Genomic DNA, 21619 nt, shown 5'->3' with positions numbered 1-21619 from the left:
GTATGCTACTGTGTGGGCTCTAATCTCTCTGATTTTATCCTCATGGTCTCTTCGCGAGATATACGTAGGAGGGAGCAATATACTGCTTGACTCTTCGGTGAAGGTATGTTCTCGAAACTTTAACAAAAGCCCGTACCGAGCTACTGAGCGTCTCTCCTACAGAGTCTTCCACTGGAGTTTATCCATCATCTCCGTAACGCTTTCGCGATTACTAAATGATCCTGTAACGAAGCGCGCTGCTCTCCGTTGGATCTTCTCTATCTCTTCTATCAACCCTATTTGGTACGGATCCCACACTGCTGAGCAGTACTCAAGCAGTGGGCGAACAAGCATACTGTAAACTACTTCCTTTGTTTTCGGATTGCATTTGTTTAGGATTCTTCCAATGGATCTCAGTCTGGCATCCGCTTTACCGACGATCAACTTTATATGATCATTCCATTTTAAATCACTCCTAATGCGTACTCCCAGATAATTTATGGAATTAACTGCTTCCAGTTGCTGACCTGCTATTTTGTAGCTAAATGATAAGGGATCTATCTTTCTATGTATTCGCAGCACATTACACTTGCCTACATTGAGATTCAATTGCCATTCCCTGCACCATGCGTCAATTCGCTGCAGATCCTCCTGCATTTCAGTACAATTTTCCATTGTTACAACCTCTCGATACACCACAGCATCATCTGCAGAAAGCCTCAGTGAACTTCCGATGTCATCCACAAGGTCATTTATGTTTATGTATAATCTGTGGAGTTGCGCCATGCATTCTCTCCTCCGAAGAAAAGTTCAAAACAGCACACTCAGCTGGTAAAGTCATGGTGACGGTCTTCTGGGACTCTGAAGGTGTTATTCTGTTTTACGACCTCTCTCATGGTGCAACGATCAACTCTGAAGTGTATTGTACTACCCTCAAGAAACTGGAGAAACGACTTCAGTGCGTTCGTCGCCACAAAAATACAAACGAATTTCTGCTTGTCCATGACAATGCAAGCCCTCACACAAGTCAGCGCACCAGAGAGGAGCTCACAAAACTTCATGGGACTGTTCTTCTGCATCCACCCTGCAGCCCGGATCTCACACCTTCCATCTGTTTGGCCTAATGAAGGATGCACTCCACGGGAACCAGTACATGGATGATGGGGAGGTTGCCGATGCATCAAGACACTGGCTCCGATGTCGACCAGTAGGGTGGTACCACGTGGGCTCATTGGCCCTCTGAGTGAGGTGGCTGAAGGGCGTTGCACTTATACGGTGGCACAATAAATGAAGGTCAGATACATACCTTACGTGAGAGCTTTATACATTGCAACGGGAAGGTGAATATGACACCTAACTTAATTTGGCGGTAATGAGCAAATTTGCCTATCAGTATGTAATACAAAAAGGGATGATACTCAATCGATGATAATTAACACACCATTCCTATAATGAGTGTTTGAGTGTAAGGTGAAACAAGCAGCGAGAGGCGTTTTAGTTTGGAATTCAGAGGGACAATGCAGAGGCAAGGCTGCGCTACAGGGGGTACCATAGAAACCACTTAAAGGGGTGTCCCAGGCGGAAAGTCAACGACCAACCAGGTGACTCAGACAGGGAGAGCGAGTATAATGGCCTGTCTGAGGGAGGACAGGAAAGAAAGCTTTTAGAAAACTCCATTTCAGAATTCCAAATGGATACGAAGCAAGACCAGTGACGCATTTTCGATCACATGTTCAGCGAGTGGTGCACACGTGAGAGAGTCAATGTACACATTTCAGCATCTGGAACGGGTGCATGGGGGCTTAATTAAATGCAATGAAAATGATTTTGATTTCTTGCTTTAGCAGCTGTCTGTCCGATTACGAAGTCTCGTAAACGGTTGGCCCTGACTCGTATTATTACGCAATCTGACTGCATTGAACAATAACAATGAATGAAATGGAAATTTTCATTAACACAATTAATTAATTAAGTCCCCAGCAACTATAAAACCAACGCAACAACAAGCACAAGAGTAACTGTTCTGTGTGTGGGAGTGTGACTCAACGTACGCATCTGGCACGGTTCTTCTTCAACAACACAAGAATTTTTAAATAACATTTATACTGAATTAATTAAAGAAAATACAAATACCATAATTACTCAAGAGATCCACAATTACACTCTAATCCAAGAACACAAGCCAGATGCTTTGTTGACTGAACCTGTAATGACACATTATTTAAAACATGGAAATAATGAAAAATAAATCAAGTTTCGTTACCTTCATATATTGACCAAAATCACTCTCATAATTACAATATAGCTCCACACCGCCTCGCTATTACCACATCTCAACAAGAACTTTTCAGTATCACATCTCAGCAAGCACTCCCTACTAGCACATCTGAACACGAACTGACTACTACCAGTCCTGGACAAGCACTGCCCACTACGACATCTCAATAATCACTTCCCGTGGAGGCGGCGGAACAATGCTCTCTAGCGATCTCTGGCGCTGTGGCTCAGTGTAGCCACCTTTCATATGCCCTTCCTCCACGGCTAGAATTTGATGGTATTTTTGCCAGCATTGGTGGTGAAAATACCACCAAATTCGTCAAAAAAATACAGACAAAAATGAAAGATAATATTAATACGTAAATATCATATAACTAGATAAAATTTTGGCTTTGCACTGACCTTTCAATAACCTATTATATAGAATACAGTAAGCAATACAAATTCTTTCATACATGTGACTTTACATAATAGTTTACACAAGTATTATGTGGTTAAACAATTCAATCAATAGCGTCAGCAATGACGAATATGTGCAGGTAAGAGTCTCATAACTTTTCACAAACAGTAATACACAAAAAATCAGTTTATCAAATATTCACATAAACGCTTTCCATAGAACAAGAATAAGTAGTTGACAGTTCCAGCAGTAGCACCCAGCAATGGTCAACAGGTGCAAATACCAACAAGTAACATTTTTTCAATAGAAGCAGTCCATCAGTGGCACCCGCAATGTTGATCAGGTGCACACAGCAACAGGTGACTTCATTTCAGTAGAAGCAATCCATCAGTGGCACCCAGCAATGTTGAGCAGGTGCAGACATCAACAGGTCACATCTTTTCACTAGAAGCAGTCCATCAGTGGCACCCAGCAATGTTGAGTAGGTGCAGACACCAACAAGTAACACCATTTCAGTAGAAGCAGTCCATTAGTGGCACCAGCAATGTTGATCAGGTGCACACAGCAACAGGTGACTTCATTTCAGTAGAAGCAATCCATCAGTGGCACCCAGCAATGTTGAGTAGGTGCAGACATCAACAGGTGACATCTTTTCATTAGAAGCAGTCCATCAGTGGTACCCGCAATGTTGAGCAGGTACACACAGCAACAAGTCACATTTCTCAGCAGAAGCAGTTCCATAAAATACACTGTCACTGATCACACTGTTCATCAGAGTTTATAAGCAGAAATTAAACATGTCCTAGTGGCACCAATATTGTAGAAAAGGTACAAGTAACGGTCCATAATTTTTACAATCACTGATCACACAGTTCATCAGCAGAAATTAAACATGTCCTTGTGGCACCAATCATGTAGAAAAAGTGCAAGTAACAGTCCATACTATTCACCATAACTACTGAGACAGTTCAGTCATGAACAATAGTTTGAATGCACATACAATTTCTTTAACAAATTATTATCAATGCTGTTACACTAAACATACAAATCATAATAAACACACAAATGATATCAGGTAATTGTCACATTAACTATTACAGTACACAATAACAGTTAACCTATAATATTTATGGGTGTCAGTGCAAGCCACAACAAACAAGTGAAATAATATTTAGGAGATAGGTTGGGATCACTTCTCTGGGATTATAAAAGGAAAACGCACAAAACACACTCACTCATCTTTCATCCACGTTAGTGCTACTGTGTAATTGAATAGTGTTAACTGTGTAAATGCAATTCTGTCGAAATTTTATGTTCATTATGTGTATCAAGTAGTAGTGGCAGCAATGTATAACAGTCAATAATAGTTAGTCAACGTCATAGTCATCATGTCTAGACCAATGTTTGCCAAGCCAGATCAAAATGTACGGTTGCTGAACAACTGTCAGTGAGCCAAGATATGCACATGCTTCCTCTCTCAAAAAAAAGTATATACTGCTTAGTGATTTAACAAGTGTGTGTATAGACAATCTTCCTTCCACTTTAGTGTTCTAGTCTGCCATCTTCATCCTCCTTGTTCCATATAAACCAACAAAAACAATATGCTCCTCATTTACTTTACCTCTTATCCACCAAAACTCCAATAATCATCAACTTCACCTAATCTCAATACCTCAATAATACGTCGATACATATAAACCTCAGCACCAATATCATTTCACTTCCATAACAACTCTTTCCTCTAGTCAGTCTCCTCGAACAAGTACAGACAAAATCCTAGTGCAACTTCAATTCATCATCCCATACAATCCGAAGACACAGTGTCCACACACAACCTCTGACCCAAATTTTCCACACACAACCTCTGACCCAAATTTTCTACTCATTATAAATTATAAGATACATTTTGGTTCCTTGTCTATCATTAAATAAAAGAAATGCATACATGACCTCTAACAGACTTAGTTCGAATAACTCTCAGTAATTAAGTACGATTACGGAGTGTGAATAATCATAATATTTCACAGTGTGTACACCACTTCAAGAATCATGGCAGAAGCAATCATGTGGAGTATTCCTTGTGTCAAGTGTCACTTCCTATTTCAATTGCTCACGAAAAATGCAGTGTAATACTGTCAATGGTCTAAACCTAGTTTTGGTCTGTCATGTCGTTAGCTTCCTTCCTATTAGCATAAATTTATACAGCTTCCATAAAACCTCAGCTCATGTGACTTCTATGACTTTCTTTTACTAATGTCGTTCGTCGAATTATAGCAGTTCATTTTCTTATCTTAAAAATATAAGGCACTGAGCGTAAGCAAAACATGCAATAGCGAGTAAATATACCAGTAGAGAACAGAATGTCAACAAGTGGATGCAGCACAATCCCTACAACGAGGCTCTGCCAAGTGAACAATCTATAATTAATACCACAGTGTAACCTAAACTCTATATTTGTACACAGTATATCAGCATTTCTATATACTAGATTGAAGAGTAGTTATGACAACAAAACAGAAATGTGTAAATATGCAATCCATACGCACAGCAGCAAACATGCCTTACACAATAAACAGGTCATTAGAATCACATCGACATAAGCAAATAAATGTTCATGTGTAATCTTAATAAGTAAACATGAAGGCGCAAGCAGATAAATCACAAAGTATAACTTACATATCTAACCACATCAGCACAATTAATCAGGTGACAATTATAATTTAAATTAATAAGCACAGCAGGCACATAATAAAAAAAAATATGACGTCAGTGAAAAAGCATAGCAGCCAAGCGATGCATAATATACGCAAGTAATAACACTGTTCATTAATCAATAATTGTCAAAATCAGTAAATGTACACAAGCACGTCGCTTCACAAGTAAATTCATAGAACATAAAATTTAGCACAAAGTATGAGTCACGTAGTCGCGAGCAGCAAATTACGTCTAAAGTACGTACCTAAGTGAAATTATGTTACCTGAAAAATAAACTCAATTAATAGTTACCCTTTTTAGTTTATTAGTTTCATCTTCGAAATGACCTTCTTCCTGAAAATTTTCTCCAAAGCAAGTCGTCTTAACGTCGGACACGCACAGATTTTACCTGAAGGTCTTAAATACTTTATACAACCGTATCCTGAAAAATACTGAACGTTAATAACATAATTTATGAAGTCCTTATAGCTTTATACAGAATTTATTCGGAGAAATTAAACTGTGTATTTATTTACGTCTGTCAGTGCATTCGCACTGAGCGCTCGATCAGCTGTAGGCGTGTGACGTAGGAAGTGATTGTTTGCGGTCAACGACTGCCTTGTGCGGCGCGCAGACTGACTGTTGCTTTGAGTATGTGCCGCCGCCAAAACACAGCGCGGTATCCTTGTACTCTCTCCATGTTTACGTAAACTGTTGGCTTCTCACAAGTAGGTCATTCCACAAAAATTTTAACGTTAGATATGTGATGTATTCCCTTAGAGCGCCGAGATTTAAGAGTTTCTACTTCAATAGTGTTATCATGAATGATTTTGCGAACCCTATATGGACCGTTATAAAGCAGAAAAAATTTGCGACGCAAGCCTTTCTTTTGTGAGACAAACGACGAGACTTAATTAACCCCTTCTGACCAACTGACAAAAATTTTTAAACGACCAGGACGTTTAGTTGATTTCTCTCTTCTAGCAGCCGCAGATGCAATATTTCGTAGAGCCAGGTTGACAACTTCAGAATGCCGCAGTTTCCGTGAAGGCGGAAAAGGAACGATTTCAGAAATGCGATTTGTTGGTACTTTATTTTTTAATATCAGTATAGGCGGTAAAGAAGTTGAATCATTAGGAAGTTCATTCAGAATGTTTTGAAAAATATGAAGATACTGATCCCAAGTTCTGTGATTCTGATGACAATAAAGACGGCACAATTTATTGATTTCCTTCATCCATCTCTCTGAAGCATTAGATTGAGGGTGAAAAAGTGAAATGAAAATTGGTTTAATCTTCCGACGCCGTAGAGTACGAAGCCAAATTTTAGAGCGAAACTGTGATCCATTATCTGATATAACCTTATCAACATGACCAACTTCTTTAAGAAAATGTTTGATGAAAGCGTTAGATACTGAACGAGCTGTTGCTTTGCGTAAAGGTGTAAAACACACATATTTTGATGTCAACTCCACTGCTACGAAAATGTACGCAAAACCATTAGTAGAACGAACCACTGGACCGAACAAATCGACTGCAGCCATCTCCTTTAATTTCGCTGGAATGATAGGAAACAACGGTGCTCTGTGAGAAACAGTTGGCGGCTTAGCCTTTTGACATAATTTGCATTTGGCAAGAACAGATCGAATACGTTTTTCCATATTACTGAAGTAACAATTTTCTCGTAATTTATGAAAGCATTTTCTGGGACCAAAATGCGCATAACTGAAATGTGTGTACCAAATCAATTTATTGACCCACTCATCAGGAATACAAACTAACCAAACAGAGTTGTCGACCGATTTTCGTTTGAAAAGAATGTCATTGCGAACTAAATAATGCTGTCTAATCGCTACGCTTTCCTTTCTCCTCCACTTCTCCTTAATGTCCTTCCAGATTGGATCCTTATTTTGCTCCTTAGCGATGTCCTGGAGCGAAGACGAAATAAAGTTCTCAAACGCAACACCTTGAATGTACATCAAACAATAATGGTTTTCTTTGCAGTCCTCTTCAGCACATTGTTTCAAACCCATAGGTGCACGTGATAAAGCATCAGCAACAATATTTGAAGATCCCTGTATGTAAACAATACGAAAATCAAATTCCTGTAGGTACAACGCCCATCGTGACAATCTGCCATGAGTTAATTTTGTCGACATAAGAAATTCCAGAGCTCGATGATCGGTGTAAACCTTAGTATGTCTGCCAAACAAAAATGTGCGAAATTTTGTGAAAGCCCAAACAACAGCCAAAGCTTCAAGTTCCGTAATCGAATAATTCTTTTCGGATTTAGAGAGAACACGACTTCCAAATGCAATAGTCTTCTGTACAACAACGCCGTTTTCTTCTATCTCTTGAAATAAATGTGCACCTAGGCCTTTGTATGATGAGTCCGTCGCCAAACAAAAATCTTTAGATAAATCCGGATGTGAAAGAAGTGGGGCAGCAACTAAAGCATCACGAAGTTGTTCAAATTCTGACTGAGCTTCCTCATCCCAACACCAATTAGAATTTTTTCCAGATAATTCACATAAACGAGGTGTGGCCAAATTGTCCAATCTAACAAAACGTCTAAGAAAATTACAAACACCAAGGAAACTACGAACATCACGTTTTGTGGAAGGAACAGCATAATTACGAATAGCGTCTAGTTTCTCTGGATCAGGAAGAATACCTTCTGTAGAAATAATGTGACCGAGAAATTTCACCTGAGATCGACCAAATTCAGATTTTTCCAAGTTCACTGTCATGCCAACTCGTGCAAAAATACGTAATAATGAATCCAAAATTTTGTTGTGCTCACTCCAAGAACGTTTAGCAATAACAATATCGTCAACATATAAAGTAATATTGTCACGAAGATAAATAGGTAAAATTTCATTTAAACTACGAATGAATGCTGCAGAAGATACAGTAAGTCCAAACGGTAATTTCCGAAACTGGTAACAGTTACCAAAGGCTAAAAAGGCAGTATATTTTCTACAATCAGGGTGGAGTTCTATTTGCCAAAAACTTGCGCGCATATCAATCGTGGATAAAACTTTAATTCCATGGAAATGTTGAAGAAGTTCATCTAAATTTTGTGGACGGTCAGTTTCAGGAATAATAATATTATTTATCTGTCTGGAATCCAGAACCAAACGAATTGAACCATCCTTTTTAAGAACAACGTGTAATGGGCTGGTATAAGGGCTGACTGCTGGCTCAATAATGCCCTGATCTAACATGTATTGAAGTTCATTCTTAACCTTGTCTCTGTAAGCCAAAGGAATAGCGTACGTTTTCCCGCGAAATGGTGTGTGTTCTTTTACTTTAAATAAATATTGTAAGCCTTGTATAGTTCCTGTGTGATGACTAAACACTGTAGCATGTGAAGTCAAAATATGGTGCAGCTCTTCTCTTGCAACGTCATCTGGCACTTCAGCTTTTTTAACCTTTTCATTAATTAATTCTTCGCTACTAATTATATCCTCCATCGCGTCTCTGTATCTATTGTCATTGTCATGAATAAACACACTGTCGTCATAATGCTCAACGAAAGCATCAGAAGTAAGAAACCTTAAACATTTTGTATCTGATTCAGATCTTGCTAAACACTCGAAAAATTTCAAACATTTCGGCATTCCGGCAACAGTCAAATTCACACTTCCTTCTTTAAAGTTCAAAATTGCCTTATGTGTGTTAAGAAACTCCATACCTAATATAATCTGTGTACTGAGTAATGGAACAATAATAAAATTAGCAGAAAATTCGTATCCTTGACAAATGAAATTTAGGTTGGTCTGTTGTTTAACTTCCACACCTTTTCCAGAAATCGCTCCTCGAATTGTAGTTTTAGAAATAGGTAACACGGGACAGGCAATAGTTCTTTCACATATACGAAAAACTGATTCACTAATGACGTTCAATGGGCTCCCAGAATCTAAAACTGCAGTGAACTTATTCTTACCCACACATACTTCAATAACAGGATGTAAAATGCGTCTACATTAGTTTCCTTTTCGTCTAACAAAATGTCTCTCATGTCTTCCAGTCGTACGTAGTGTAAAGTCGAAGTGTCATTACTTTCTGAACCGTCTATATTGCTGCCAGAAGCCGAAGCTGCTAGTCATTGTCGATTGTTTGCGTCACGTCTTTGATTATTCGCGTCATTTCGCGGATCAATTTCTACTAATTGCACTTGTCTCTCTGAAGTTCTGTCACGTGGAGGATGCCAATTAGGTCCTTCCTGTCTGTTAGATGCAAATTCTTGGTTGTGTCTGTTATTAAAATTTCTGTTTTCCTGTCTGTCTGCATAACTACTTCTTGTGTAATTTCGACTGTCACTTCTGAAATTATTGTTGTATCTACTACCCTGGTTATTTCTGTAGTAAGAATTTCTGTTATTGTATGAATAATTTCTATCTTGATGATACCGATTACTGTTTCCGTATGGTTGATCATTCCGGTAGGAATTACCGTTATTATAATTGTCTGTGTAATTTCTGTTAGAACGTCTGTTATTGTCATAAGGCTGGTATCTATTGTCCTGTCTGTTACGTCTGTCATTCTCAAAGTTACCCAAATAACGTCCGTTCCGATCACTATCCCTTTTCTCTGAAAATGTATTGTAATTACTGCTACTGAAAAAATTACAAGAAGTCCCGTCGTCGTTGTCATACTCAAGTTCTTGTAGCAAAGTCTTAAAAGTCTCAATGTCGTCTTTACATCTTCCGGCTAAAGCAATTTGTCTTATGGATTGTGGCAGCTTAGTTAAACAAATGCGAATTAATTCAGTCGGACTGTAAGGGTTGGAAAGGAACTGATTCTTTCGAATCATGTTTTCAAAATATTCTGCTGGCGTGCGGAATTCAGACTGTTTGAAATTACGCTGCATAATAAGACTGTGTTTGACTCTGTCTTGCGTGTTTTCGGACCAATATGCCGATAGAAATGCATGATAAAAATCATTCAGATTATTACAATCTCTAATGAGTGCACGCATCCGCGTCGCCGGTTCGTTTTCTAAATATCCACACATAAATTCCAGTTTGTGACTTAGTGGCCAATTTGGTGGGAGTGCATACATAAATTGATCTAACCATGCACATGGATGTATGTCATTTTTAGAATTGCGGAAGATCTTAAATTTCTGAACAGTCAAAAAGTGTTTATAGTCAAAGTTTTCGCCTCGTGGCGACAAAGACCTACCGCGTCTGTCCCAGTTTGAATGTCGATTATTGTCAAGTTCGCGCGCCTGGCGCTCTCTTGTTGCGTCCCGTAAATGAAACAAATTATCTTCTTCAAAGCCCTCTGCTATCTGTGATTCTAAATTTCTTCTGCTGTCTTTTCCTACGATTTCGCCTTCAATTTGTTTGACTTGCTTTCGTAATGCCTCAACTTCCCTTTTAACGCGTTCATTAAATTTTCCCTGATTTTCAACATGCTTATTTATGTTCTGGTACTCTTCGGTTTCTGCAAATGGTAATGGAGCTGTATCATCTGAATCTCTGTCCCCATGTAAACTAAGATTTGTCAATTTATCTGAAATCTCCTCAACTCTTTCCGATAAGTCACCTATTTTTTCTTTCTGTTTACCTACGTCTTCCGTAAGTGTCGCGACTCGGGTTTCAGTGTTGACACATTTGGTAGTTAACTGTTCATATTGTTGTGTTAGGTTATTTAATCTGTCATTTGGTACGGATTCCTCGATTCTCTCAAATATCTCTTCCTTATCGTGTGCACATTGTAAATTTAGTTCTGAAAATTTTTGTACTATCACGCGATCTCTTTCTTCCTGTTCTCTATCCTGTTCCCTTTGTCTAATCTCTACTGCAATTAATCTATTATTGTGAGAATTCAAAATCGGTTGTACTTCCTCTCTAATTTCTTTCTTTAATTCATCTTTCATGTTTTTGAAACATGTCCCTATTCGTGAATCTAACCGTGTTTCCATTGTTTCTATCTCTGTTTCTAGCCGTGTTGCCACTGTTTTCAGTTCAGATCCTAACTGTGATCCCAGTGAGTCTAACCGTGTTTCCAGTGTTCCCATATCAGTTTTTAATTCAGATCCCAAAGTTCCCATCTCTGTTTTAATTGTTCCTATCTCTGTTTTAAATTCAGATCGAAACTGCTCCATTGTTCCCATTTGTGTTTTAAATTCAGATCGAAAATTTAATATTGCACTCATCAACTGCTCCGTATTAAATGGTTCAAAATTCTTTTCGCCCCTAACATTTCCCGCAAAACTAACTTCCTTCTGCATAGCCATAAAGCTATCTGTGTTCGATACAATTCCAGAATCTTCTGCCGTTAATCTCGGATTCTGTGAATTTTCTGATTGAGAAAAATTTTGAAGTGGTTCCGGACTATTTTCCCGACTTATTACATTGTTTTCAACTCCATTATTCATGATACTGTTTTCCTCTGTTGGCGAGTTCGCCATGTTAACAATTTCGTCATTCTCACTATCCATCATTTTTGCCTTTATCATCGATCGCGTAATCATTTACAAAACATACAAAACTTGTCACTATATGAAAATTACACACAATGACACTTTATCTCCAACAATACCATTCACACGAAATGTTTCCCTCAAACACGATTAATCGAACAATTGAAATAATTGCACTAAATTGTCAAACGCGTATACAAGACAACAAAATTAAATTCTGAAAAAAAAAATACCATTATAAGAATGACAATTACCAAATCTACACATGCAAAACAGACTATAATTACTAAACTACAAATTGCTACAACAATCCTACTGTCTACTATTTCTACAATCAGAAGATTCCAAGGGACGATCCGAAGCAGTGGTCGCCACGTGCATGGGGGCTTAATTATTTTTGAATGCAAATAATTTTAATTTTTTAGTTTTAGTAGCTGTCTGTTCGATTACGAAGTCTCGTAAACGGTTGGCCCTGACTCGTATTATTACGCAATCTGACTGCATTGAACAATAACAATGAATGAAATGGAAATTTTCATTAACACAATTAATTAATTAAGTCCCCAGCAACTATAAAACCAACGCAACAACAAGCACAAGAGTAACTGTTCCGTGTGTGGGAGTGTGACTCAACGTACGCATCTGGCACGGTTCTTCTTCAACAACACAAGAATTTTTAAATAACATTTATACTGAATTAATTAAAGAAAATACAAATACCATAATTACTCAAGAGATCCACAATTACACTCTAATCCAAGAACACAAGCCAGATGCTTTGTTGACTGAACCTGTAATGACACATTATTTAAAACATGGAAATAATGAAAAATAAATCAAGTTTCGTTACCTTCATATATTGACCAAAATCACTCTCATAATTACAATATAGCTCCACACCGCCTCGCTATTACCACATCTCAACAAGAACTTTTCAGTATCACATCTCAGCAAGCACTCCCTACTAGCACATCTGAACACGAACTGACTACTACCAGTCCTGGACAAGCACTGCCCACTACGACATCTCAATAATCACTTCCCGTGGAGGCGGCGGAACAATGCTCTCTAGCGATCTCTGGCGCTGTGGCTCAGTGTAGCCACCTTTCACGGGTACAAAACGTCCGATTTGTGGAAACGCGCTGGGAAGGAGAAAAAGTTTCGTGACAATTTAAAGGTAGGGATCTTGCGATTGGTAGAGAGAGTTTCCACAAAATAAGAGGAATGCTCCTATTTGTCGAAAAAAGCCGTGACGTGTTGAACGAAATAACCCAGCTTGGGAGACAGTTCAGCTATGAGTAAGACAAGGAGGAAATTTATGTTGACTCTTCTCTGAAGTGGCGTCAAGTGCAGAACGGAGCACATAACGCTCTGTACGATGCAGAGGAGTAATTTGTGTGAACACTGCGTTCGCAGCAGCTGATATCCAGCTAGAAATAAGCTGTAGCATCGTTTAGCTCCAATTGTGGATAAACGAACCAGCCAATTAGTTAATTGTTCTTGCGAGAACTGAGAGGGCATTATAATATGCACGCTGCTCCAACCATGTGCGTGTATATCGCCACATTCTAAGACTAGGGATGATTACATGTTCTCTCGTGTAATGAGAAACATAGGGAAAATTCAGCAAAGGTGTAATTAGTTCTATAGGAATTTCAGTGGAAGAGAGCGACCTAGCAGACCACAGCTCATCGCAGCTTAAGGTAAACACGATGTGCAGAGGCGTAAAGTTGTTGGTTCACCAGCTTGCGTCCACTGTAAACTCGAGCGACCTTCGGTAATCTTTTGCTCAATTTGTCACATAACTAACCATCCACCGTAGACTTGATTGTCATCCTAAAAATAGTACCGAACTTTGAACCAGAATCAGACGATTTTCGTAGTACTGACCAACATCATAAGTGTAGGAACAATTTTGTAAAGAAACTTCTAGGTAAACTTTAATATTGTTGTGTTTAGGATAATTTAACCTTCTGAGTGAAACAATATTTAATAATTGTTGTGTTCAAGATTATTTCACTTTTTGATGTTGACGAGATGCGTTATCCTGACAACTGTTTTTTGTTGTCACATTGAAAACTGTGTAAAAGCGTGTATTTTTGTGCTAATATTGCGACATTAAACATGTCATTTTAACTTACACAATTGTCTTCAATCCTAGAATAAGGAAACCACAAAATATTGAATCTTACACACTGAATTGAGATTAAGTTCTAAAATAGGGTTTTGTAGCCAAAAGAGTGGAAAATAATACTGTGTATTGGAATCCTGAATAAAACCTACCTGCTTTCAGAAAAAAAAAACGTGTTCCGTTACTTATTGAATTCCCCTCCTAAGTAGGAGGAAACAATATATTGATATACACTTCAAGAAAAAGTACTCTCACGAAAATTTAGAGTCAACCACACAATGACGAAAACGCCCTCGCTTGTAGCGTCTGCCAATGGGGTCGCATGAACATTTCCACGAAGTTTTCGCGCTTTCTAATCGAACCTGTAGTGAAACAAGCTTTTCTATGCACTTCAAGAGATTTGCAAGATACAGAAAGGCTATGTATGTAAATATGGCAACGGTACACTGCGTTGCGGAACGACTAAAACATCTTCAGGCACCGGTACTTAACGAAAATAGACATTAATGTGGACACGCCGTATGATTTTCTGTGGTGCGCTTTCAGCGTATGTAATATCTTGTTTAATGCACGTATCGATCAGTTATATCGTACGGCTTCCCATCGTGAAAGCGCCTAGCACGTGAGGAAATATCCGCTACTGGTCTCATCGGCGCAGGCACCTCCAGCGGTTGCGTTAGCTCAGCTGTTGGCGTCTCGCGGACAGCACAATTACTGGCCTTGGTGCGACGTCATCCGCTTAACGTGGCACCTGTCCCAGTACATAGTCCGTGACGTAACACACAGCTGACTGACCAACACGGCAGGGGTTTTTCCTCTCCGCCGCTACGCATCGCTTAAACGAATCACTCTTGCTTTTATTCAGAACACACCGGGTCACATATTCGCCTAAGTAGCATTCTTTACGTTGTAACTGCCATACTTCACCTTGTTTGATTGCAGTATCAAATAATCTTAATATTAATACGTGAACACCGAAAATTGAAGTATCGATTTTTATTTACACGAGGAGACTAATGAAACTTGTATGATTCGAAAGGTACTTTGCACAGACGTGCTTAACAAAACATATGTATGCGCACCCGTAAAAAAAGGAAGTGGACATACACACGTGAGAAAAGTTTTCCTCTGTCTCTCGCACCTCTACCAACTTCTACCTCGCGTATCGATCAGGAGTTCTGGTAGAAATGACACGAAAGTAGCAATGTTTCATGAAACTGCATTCGCGGAGTAAATGGAACTACCTTTGTGTTCATTTGCCGCCATTACTACAAAATTCCAAATTTTTTCTGTTTCTTCACATTCAGCTTCCCTTATTATACGGAAACTATGTTTCTTTTAGGCTGTACCTCGAAGAAGGACACTGAAAAGTCGGAGTCGGACTGAAAGGCGAAGAGCTAGAGGGAGGCAATTTTCGCGTAGACGAAATAATAGGGGAATAATGTGGACTCTGATAACGATAAATCTGCTGTTCTTTGAAAGATACGATTAAACGCCCACTGAACGAAATTTCAAATAATTTTGAGTGTTAGAGTTGCGGTTTGATAAATTTATAGTGCAGATTTCGTAATGAAAAATACTTCGCATCTGAGGTTACTTCATGTGAAACGACATTCACATGATGTTATGACAGAGGGAAAAGTTAATTTGCAGCCGTTGACATAAAATTTATTTTTCAACGCGTTGTATCAAGGACTCACTTCAAAAAGTCGAACAATTAAAGAGAAATCAAAGAATTATTTCAATAAATAGATTTGGTCGAATATCAGCCACAGGCGATACTAGCGCCCTTAAATTAAACGATGTTATCTGGAAGTGGTCGAGATCTTTCGTTGTCTTACGAATTTCAAAAACGACAGACTTCCCTGTTTCAGTAACGTTTTAGTTTGGAACGACGCATTTGGGTACAATGCTGTCGTCATCAGATTCCCGTCTTATAATTATACGGGCTGAGGGATAAAGAAGGCAAAATGTCCGAGAACCGTATGCTGTATGTACAATAAGCCAACAATCATTGTTGCTCTCTTCCTCCTGGATTTATTGTTCACAAAGTAAATAAAAAAAGCTAATCATTTAACGTGGCACTGAAGAACCCCAAAATCGGGATATGTTATTTTCCTTCACATTTATCGCAACCTCACATGCAGTGCCGTAAAGAATCGATTCTGCGGCCCACGCAGAATTGCCATGGCTGCCCGCCGCCCCCCCCCCCCCCCCTCCCACACCAACCCGGCCGTTAGCGTAATACTACCAGCCTGCAGATTTTTTTCTACAAAGACTTATCAACTTTTATTTTTTTAAAATAATTTTATTAAAAATTAAACTGACTGCCCAGTGAAGTGCAAGAACTACATGTGTTAAACATTTAGCTCAGTATTAGTAAGGAAACTTAAGATTCTCAATGCTTCAGCAAGTTTCACAGTTCAGTTTGCGGCAGAACAACAATACGCCCAAGGCCTAATTCAAATACTCACAGGCACCAAATACTTCTGCCATGCAACCGGTGACGAATGGCAGAGCTTACATTTGTTTACACGATTGTTTAACTTGCATAGATAGAGTACAGCTGTCTGTAGCAGTAGTCGTCAAATTGCGGCCCCCGATCAAGTATTAGAGCGACATTCTACTCTTAAGACGGCTGTATGGGCACGTCCCGAAAGCCAATAGGAAAAAAAGTATTCGGTGGCAGCGGTTGTCAGCTGTATTTTATAATGATATGTAGGCCTATCTGACAACTAACAGCCGAACCCAAAATCGTCAATTGGTGTCAACAGCTTCTTTAGAGAGTAATTTTACTTTTCGGTAACATACAAAAATACTTGTAGAGAAGTATGTATTTTAACATGTGCCTCTTTTAACTGACATTGGTGAATTCGGCTGTGAGCTACGTAAAGTTCACCGCTTACTTCAGGAGCAGAAGTGTAACTAGGTTGGCCGCTGCGGTGTTGGAGATGTGAGAAGAGGAACGTTTTATTGTTTGTCTTCCAGTACTGACAAATGACGGGCGTGCTGTGCTCATACCAATTCGCTGCTATAGTGGTTGGTTGGTCGGTTTGGGATATAAAGGAACCAAAATACAGGGTCATCAGTCCCTTTTTCCTGAAGCAAACAAGGCCCAAGGTAAAACAACACCCAAATTTAATTTGTGGAGGTAAAAGGGGGTAAAAGGAATGGGGAATCACACTGAAAGAGAAAACGGAAGAGAGGAACAAAAAATGGGAAAAATGTACACCACAAGGAAAAGAAGAGGAACGTATTAAAATTATAGAGCAGATGGTCTGGGCTGGCTGACCACAAGAATAAAAAAGGATGAGCCAGCCAGTCTGAGACACAAGAAAATGTCCAGCAAAAAGACAAGACGAGATGAACACTCATAGGGAAAAGACGAACAACAAGGCAAACAAAATGCATAGAAATTATGGTTCAAATGGTTCAAATGGCTCTGAGCACTATGGGACTCAACATCTGAGGTCATCAGTCCCCTACTTAAACCTAACTAAACTAAGGACATCACACACATCCATGCCCGAGGCAGGACTCGAACCTGCGACCGTAGCAGTTGCGCAGTTCCAGACTGAAGCCCCTAGAACCACTCGTCCACCGCGGCCGGCCATAGAAATTATGACAGAGAGTGAAATCGGAGGGAAGGTGGAGGCCTCGGTGAGAAGGACAGACGCCCATCGTTAATTGGTACGATAAAAACCCCCTTCGCGAATAAAACGTAAAAGTAAATCTGCTGTTGAGGCACTATCGTCCAACTTCGTAGGTAGGGTGGTGGGAAGGTTAAAAGTCCGCCATGGAGCGGCTAAAATTTGGTAGTCCAAGATGTGGGCGGCAGTCGTAGGGGAGCCACAGCGAAATCAAGGTGGATCCTCGCAACGGATGAGGTGAGCATGTGTTAGTCACGTATGGCCGATGCGGGGGCGGCAAAGCACAACAGATTCCCTACGAGTGGTTTGCATGGATGAACGTAACGCATTTGTTGACTCCTTGATAACACAGAGTTTATTTGGTGTACTGAAGGTGCGCCATTCAGTAGCCGAGATTGCGAAAACTTTCCGGCGGAAGACAGATCGCAAATCGGTCTCCAGCAGGCCAATCTTCAGAGTTGGTTAACTGGTAGCCTGTTTGGCCAGGCGGTCAGCAAGTTCATTGCCCATTATCCCGACATGTCCATCTTCCAGATAAAGATTACTGAATGTCCACTGTTCTCGAGGACATAAAGTGAGTCATGGATCGTCATTAGCAAAGGACGTCGAGGGAAGCACTGGTCGAGAGCTAGGCCGGCCGATGTGGCCGAGCGGTTCTAGGCCCTTTAGTCTAGAACCGCACACCGCTACGGTCGCAGGTTCGAATCCTGTCTCGGGCATGGATTTGTGTGATGTCCTTAGGTTAGTTAGGTTTAAGAAGTTCTAAGTTCTAGGGGACTGATGACCTCAGATGTTAAGTACCATAGTGCTCAGAGCCATTTGAACCATTTTTCGAGAGCTTGTAGGCTGCTTAAGGAGTCACTACAGATGACGAAGGACTCACTGGCGCAGGAGCGGATATGCTCAAGGGCGCGATAAATGGCTATCAACTCTGCAGGGAAAACACTACAGCCATCCGGCAGGGAGCGCTGTTCAGTATGTCCAACGTGAGTGTAAGCGAAGCCAACAAGACTGTCTATCATTGATCCATCGGAGTAGACTATTTCTGAGCCCTGGAAATCGCCGAGAAGAGACAGAAATTGCCAGCAGAGGACCTCAGGTGGAACGGAGCCTTTTGGGCCTTGTGATAGGTCTAGGCGAAGCCGTGGCTGAGGTATGGACCATGGAGGTGTACGGAAGTGGACCCTCAGGAAAAGTGGTAGGGGGAAAGCTTCAAGTTCATTAAGAAGCGACCCGACACGAACGGCAAGGGGATTCCCAGTGCTGGGCCGCCGTTGCGGGAGATGGATCGCCGTGTTAGGAAAAAGGAGACGGCAATTTGGATGGCGAGGCGAACTGCGAATGTGGGCGTTATAATTTGCAAGCAATAAAAAAAAATGGCTCTGAGCACTATGGGACTCAACTGCTGAGGTCATTAGTCCCCTAGAACTTAGAACTAGTTAAACCTAACTAACCTAAGGACATCACAAACATCCATGCCCGAGGCAGGATTCGAACCTGCGACCGTAGCGGTCTTGCGGTTCCAGACTGCAGCGCCTTTAACCGCACGGCCACTTCGGCCGGCTGCAAGCAATAGTTGCCGCTGGAGCCGCAGTGGAGGAATGCCAGCTTCCACAACGAGGCTGTTCACGGGGCTCGTTCGGAAGGCTCTCATCGCGAGCCGAACTCCACAGTGGTGGATAGGGTCCAGCAGACGCAGTAGGGAGGGCGATGCTGAACCATACATACACCACGCTTCCATAGTCAATACGGGGTTGTACAACTGCAACTGTGTACGACGATCAGCACCCCAATCTGTGTGGCTTAGGCAACGAATAATATTAAGGTGCCGCCAGCACTTGTCCTTAAGGTGACGAAGATGGGGAAGGCAAGTTAAGCAGGCGTCGAATACCAGTCCAAAAAAACGGCAAGTCTCCACTACCTCTAGTAGTTGGTCATCGAGGTAAAGTTCTGGATGGGGATGGACAGTACGACGACGACAGAAGTGCATGACGCAAGTTTTGGAAGCCGAAAACTGAAAGCCATAAGTGAGGGCCCATGACTGCGCCTTCCGCATAGCTCCCTGCAGCTGGCATTCAGCCACAACAATAGGAGCAGAAGGAAATACAAAAATCGTCAGCATATAGGAGGGGAGAGACTGATGATCCTACTGCTAATGCGAGACCATTGACGGCAATTAAAAAGAGGGGGACACTCAGGACAGAGCCCTGAGGGACCTCATTCTCTTGTATATGAGACGCACTGTGGGGAGCACTAACGAACTCTGAAAGTGCGAAACGAGAAAAAGTTCTGTATAAAGATCAGGAGTGGGCCCCGGAGACCCCACTCATCCAGAGTAGTGAGGATGTGGTGCCGTCAAGTGGTATCGTAGGCCTTCGTCAGGTCGAAAAAGACGGCAATAAGGTGTCGTCGCCGGGAAACGGCCGATCGAATGGCAGATTCCAGATGCATCAAGTTGTCGATGCTGGAGCGCCCGTGACAAAACCGCCCTGGGACGGAGACAGAGCCGCGCTGGATTAGCCGAGCTGTCTGAGGCGCTGCAGTCATAGACTGTGCGGCTGGTCCCGGCGGAGGTTCGAGTCCTCCCTCGGGCATGGGTGTTTGTGTTTGTCCTTAGCATAATTTAGGTTAAGTAGTGTGTAAGCTTAGGGACTGATGACCTTAGCAGTTAAGTCCCATAAGATTTCACACACATTTGAACATTTTTGAACGGAGACAGAAGGCCCCGAGACTCAAGAAGCCCACACAACCGCCGTCTCACCATACGTTTGAGTAGCTTGCACAGAACGCTGGTTAGGCTGATACGACGATAGCTATCAACATCTAGTGGGTTCTTACCAGGCTTTAGCACTGGAACGATGATACTTTCCCGCCATTGCGATGGGAATTCGCCATCGCTCCAGATGCGGTTGAAGATGGCAAGGAGGTGGTGCTGGGAATCCGCTGACAGATGTTTCAGCATTTGCGAATGGATGCGGTATGGGCCACGGGATTGGTCAGGATAGTCGTCAAGAGCACTGAGAAATTCCCACGCAGTGAAGGGAGCATTATACGAGGGCGGTTCAGAAAGTAACCTCCGATTGGTCACAGTGCGGGTTGTGGGGGGAGTAGCGACGCCATCTGTGCGTTCACGCACTCAACAGGTCAGTCGGCATCAAGCCGTGGTCGAGTGAACGTCGTACCTGCGCTAGTTTAGTTTTTGTGGCAGTTTGAAATGTGTGCTGCAATAGAAAACCCCGCCAAATGTGAAGTGCGTGCTGTCATAAGGTTTTTTACAGCCAAAGGATATTCTGCAGCAGCTATTCATCGTGAGCTTTGTGCCTTGTAAGGACCAAGAGTTATGAGTGAAGGAGTTGTCCGTGAATGGGTACGTTTATTTAAAAGTGGACGAGAAAACGTTCATGATGAAGAGAGGAGTGGTAGACCATCATTGGTGACTGACGAACTCGTTCAGACAGTTGATGCAAAAGTTCGTGAAAATCGACGTTTCTCAATGTCGGAGTTGTCTACTGGTTTTCCACAGATTTCTAAGACTCTCTTGTACGAGATAGTGACAGCAAGATTGGGTTACCGTAAGTTCTGTGCACGATGGGTGCCCAAAATTCTTACCGACCACCACAAAACTCAAAGAATGGCCTCTGCATTAGACTTTCTGTCACGTTATGAGGACGAAGGAGAACCATTGTTAAACAGAATCGTGACCGGTGACGAAACCTGGATTAAGTACGTGAACCCTGAGACAAAAGAACAATCAAAGATGTGGGCACATTCAAATTCGCCTACCAAACCAAGAAAAGCCTCGCAAGATTTTTCTGCCAGAAAACTGATGGCAACGGTGTTTTGGGATGCCAAAGGGGTGTTGTTGGTTGAATTCATGGAAAGTGGTACGACCATTAATCAAGACATGTACTGTGAAACAATAAAAAAGTTACGACGGGCTATACAGAACAAACGCCGTGGTATGCTGACTTCCGGTATCGTTTTTTTGCACGATAACGCCCGTCCTCACTCTGCTCGCAGAACAACGGCCCTTCTTGAGTCCTTCAACTGGGA

The sequence above is a fragment of the Schistocerca nitens genome, chromosome 1 (genome assembly GCF_023898315.1).
Source record: "Schistocerca nitens isolate TAMUIC-IGC-003100 chromosome 1, iqSchNite1.1, whole genome shotgun sequence".
Taxonomy (NCBI): Eukaryota; Metazoa; Arthropoda; class Insecta; order Orthoptera; family Acrididae; genus Schistocerca; species Schistocerca nitens.
This window is presented reverse-complemented; position numbering follows the sequence as displayed.